Source organism: Terrapene carolina, unplaced genomic scaffold (assembly GCF_002925995.2).
Source record: "Terrapene carolina triunguis isolate 2854851 unplaced genomic scaffold, T_m_triunguis-2.0 Scaffold66, whole genome shotgun sequence".
Taxonomy (NCBI): domain Eukaryota; kingdom Metazoa; phylum Chordata; order Testudines; family Emydidae; genus Terrapene; species Terrapene triunguis.
This window is the reverse complement of record NW_020664417.1, coordinates 82,007,398-82,011,638: the sequence shown is the minus strand read 5'-3', so window position 1 is coordinate 82,011,638 and position 4,241 is coordinate 82,007,398. Positions and strand designations below refer to the sequence as shown.

General features: G+C 50.2%; 1 protein-coding gene across 2 annotated transcripts in view; it reads left to right on the top strand.

Moving 5' to 3' along the window:
* Positions 1 to 2,595: 2,595 nt before the first annotated feature.
* Positions 2,596 to 4,241, top strand: part of AFAP1 (actin filament associated protein 1) — a 174,783-nt gene continuing 173,137 nt past the window's right edge. For both annotated transcript variants that reach the window (XM_026648063.2, XM_026648062.2), the window contains exon 1: positions 2,596 to 2,732. The gene's annotated coding sequence lies outside the window, so the exon portion shown is untranslated. The remainder of the gene's footprint in view (positions 2,733 to 4,241) is intronic.

Here is a 4,241-nt window from a genome sequence, read left to right as displayed (position 1 = left end):
CAAGCCTTCCCCAGGAAAGGGGGTGTAGGGCTTGGGGGAATATTTTGGGGGAATAGAACTCCAAGTGGTCCCGTCCCTGATTCTTTGTCTAAATCACTTGGTGGTGGCAGCATACTGTTCAAGGACAAGGTGGAATTTGTGCCTTGGGAAAGTTTTTAACCTAAGCTGGTAAAAATAAGCTTAGGGGGGTCTTTCATGCGGGTCCCCACATCTGTACCCCAGAGTTCAGATTGGGGAAGGAACCCTGACACACACCCACATGCTTATCTCCAGGAAGAGGTTGAAGGTCCTCAGCACTGTTTGCCCCCAGGATGCTGTAGATCTTGTTGTCTTACCTCCCATCTTGGCATGGGCAAGAAAGGGAGAATGAGCACCTCTGTCCTTTCCTATTATTGATTTGTATTCAGTAGCACCTAGCAGCTCCAGACAGGAACCGGGTCCCTATTGTGTTAGGTGCTGTACAAACACAAGCCCTGCCCCAAAGAACTTATAATTTAAGTAGTTCCTGGGCAAAGGTGTGTAAAGTTTAGGTGTACATGCAAATTGATGTTCTTTTTAAAACAATAGGAACATTCAAACTGAACTAGTAATCAGTGCCTATCTATATTGTCTATATTCCAATTTGCACCATTTTAACTTCAAATACGTTTAAAAACGATCAGTCCAAAACTCTCTATGGACAGTTTTCATTTGATTTAAACCTGGTTTAAATTATATTGACTCATTTTAACTTGCATCATTAATCTTATTTAAATCTGGTTTGTATTATAGAAATGTAGGGTTGGAAGGGTGTGATGCAGCAGGGAGTGGGGAGTATTGACCTGGGAATGTTGCAGGGGAGTTTTACTGGGACTGTGTGTGGGATGGGAGACTTTCCTTGAGGGAAGATACCTGAGTATGTAACATGAGAGCCAGGAGGGGGATTGGGGCCAGGTGACACCTTCTACCCGGGAAACTGGACAAAGGCTGGAGGAGGAGCCAGGGGGAGGCTGGGTGAGATGACTGGAGGTGGCTGGGGAAACGGAGGGAACCCCAGGACTGGGGTCTAAGCTCCCTGCCCCCCAGAAGGACTTGACTGAGGGGTCCTGGTTGTACCTATAAGCTCTGTTTTTGACTGTGTTCCTGTCATCCAATAAACCTTCTGTTTTACTGGCTGGCTGAGTCTCACAGTGAATCGCAGGAAGTGGGGAGTGCAGGGCCCTGACTCCCCTCCAACTCCGTGATAAAGGGACCTCGAGAAGTCATCTAGTCCAGCCCCCTGCACTGAGGCAGGACCAAGTATACCTGGACCATCAATATAAGCTAGGTATAAACTGATTTAAAAGTGTCCACACAAGATTGTGCACCGTTTTAACCAAACTGGTTTTAAAATCAAAGGTTTGGTGAAACAGGTACAACTTTCAATATAGCCAGGCTCAGACTTCTGGATTGCTTTATCTCAGTTGAGCATATCCCTTGGTAGGAATAGGGAAAATGCTGTTGGACTAGAGCAGAAGGATGGAGGTCTGGAGGAGGTGGGTTCCAGTTGACTTGGGCAGCAGGACTTTTCTGTCTTGGCATCCTCCCTCCTTATGTGCAGCAGGCTTTATGCCTGTAGCATTTGCAGGCACCATGAGTCTGTCTGCTGACAGCGGAGGGCTAAGAGATGGATTGTGGGGCTTACTCTGGCCCTGAGATAACGGGTAAAATAGAGGTCAACTGCCTGTGCACGACAATGATTACAGTACAAAGTTCATGTGGAAGGGATGCCACCTACCACGTTTTATTCATGGTAAGCAGCCAGACATTTGTATTGCTGCATGAAATTAACGCTGTAATATGGGGTAATGAGCATCCTGTATTGAGTTGATATAGGACTCAGGATAACATGCAAGTAGAGGTGTCCTTTAATAAGAGTCAGGGCCCTGTATCCCTTCACTCCCCCCAAGGAGCAGCCATGCAACTCTAACCTCAACCTCCCCTGTTTCCCCACCAGGAGACTATCTCCCTCCCTTCACCATACATCCCCCCTCAGCACTTGCTTGTCCCCAGGTAGAACCCATAGCATCTAGCAGCCCCCTTCTATTTCCTCCTGGTTGTCTCGAAGAAACACCCCACACCACCAATCTCTGCTTGGCCCCAGCCTTAGAGCTCAAATGACCCTTCCTGGGCTCCAAGAACTGGCACCTCCCTAGCCCGCATCCCTTCTGCAACCCCATAGTCCCCTGAATGGTGCTGGCCCCCTTCCTGCCCCTTTTGCAACCCCTTAGTCCCTTGGACGGTGCTGGCTCCCTTGCAACCCCCTAGTCCTCTGGATGGTGCTCGAGACCCTCCTCCCTGGGGTACCTCCTTCCCTGCCCGCAGGGAGCATTTACCCAGAGGATGCTGTAGCACCCCACGCCGCTATGTCCTTTCGGGGCGCAGGCTAGAGAGAGCAGCTCCGCTCCGCGCTACCTGCCCCGGGGCCGGGAGCTGGGGCACTCCCCCTCCCTCCTTTGTTCTGCCTGGCTCCGCCTCCTCCCAGCGCTGCCGGCTGATTGGGCAGCGGAGCCGCCAGTCTGGGCCGGCTCTGGCATGTGTGAATGATACTCCCCGGGCGTGCGGGGCTAGCTCGCGGCGGCTGCCTCCTCCTTTCCCCCGTCCTGGAGTGGAGCCGCTGCTCCCTGCCCGCCCTCGCCCCATTGTTGCGCCGGGTCTCGGGGTGGGCAGGCGCCCGGCTTTGTGCGGAGAACTGCTGCAGGACAAGGCTCGAGGTAGGAAATGTCTCTCTGCTGCTTGAACTCTCGCTCCGCTGCCCCTTTCCCGGCTCCCTGTTTGCAAACCTCCCCCAGCCCGCCCCAATGCCAAGGTAGAAACGGCCCGCTGGGCTCGGCCGAGGGGGCTCTGAACTGGGAAAGGGGCTTTCTCTGGCCAGGCTCTGATCCCCCCGGGCAGCCCCTGCAAACAGCCGGGGGCTGCAAGTTCTTTGGAAAGGACCCAGCACAGAGACAAAAAAAAACCCCTCTCTGTTTTGGCTGGGAGAAGCACATGGAAAAAGCGGTGATGGAGCCAGAGCATCAGGCGGCAGCAGTTCAGCCAGTTACTGTTTTCCCCCTTGCAAGATCTCTGGTGGTTGGGTTCCCCCACCCCCGACTCCGTTGCGCTGTTACATGATGCAACCCTTGCGTAGGGGTTGAAAGAGCGAAAATCTGGGTTGAGCTCTTCACAGATTATGCCATCTGGTTGTGATCCTTGTGACTCCAATCTCCAGGGCAAGGCACCAGCCCGTCTGACGGGCTGCCCCAACTCCGAGAGGCTGCTGCTTTGTACCGTAGAGGGTTTCATTATTTCCCCCCACCTTTGGGGACAATCCACCCCGATTTTGTCATTTCAACCCGTTTCAGCACGGAGGGGGAGGGGGGGAATTGCATCATGTTACAGTCCCGGAGTCAGTAAGGGCGAAGGCAAAAAGAACCATCTTTCCAGATCTATCCCCACTGGCTTCACCAATATATGACCCCCTCCTTTGTATTTCCTGTTTAACGGAGAGGTTAAAACTAAAAAGCAGCCGTGTGATTGGTAGAAAGATGTTCAGTTCACAGCGACGTATTTTGATTTCTTCCACTGGGATTTTTTTTTAATTCAATTTTTACTTTGTTGGTTCTGCTTGGAGATAGGTGAAATTTACCCAAGATTTAGCCCGTTGAAAAATGAATAGTGAGGCAACAGAGAGAGATGTTTGGAGCCAGGGAAATTGAGCACATTCTCTAGTTTGTGTACAGAGTTCAAAGACTTCCAATAAGCTCCATTGATCTTAAGAAAGGAAGGGATTCACCTGCCTGGGGGGTAGTATGGAGGAATATACATGTGTCTCAGAGAAGAATCACCATCTTTCCCTTCCATGGATGTTAGGGATGGAAAAGACTTTAGTTTTCCAGTCTCTCCCATTTGTTTCATCAGTGTTTATTCCTCACACTTAATAGACTTTTAGTTAGTTTTTCACGCTTGGACCATGGATGATGGTTTCAAGTAAGATCAGAATTATAAAATAATGAAGCAGACCCCATATGCAGAGAGATCCCTTCAAAAAACATTGTGTTGTAAACTTGTGGGCATGCCAGCCTCATGTCTTCTAAAGATTTCTGTTGATATCACTCTTTGTTTTGCTCCATGAAAGAAAACTATATTCTGATAGCATGGATCAACTCTACTGCTTATAAGAACAGGAGTACTTGTGGCACCTTAGAGATTAACAAATTTATTAGAGCATAAGCTTTCGTGGG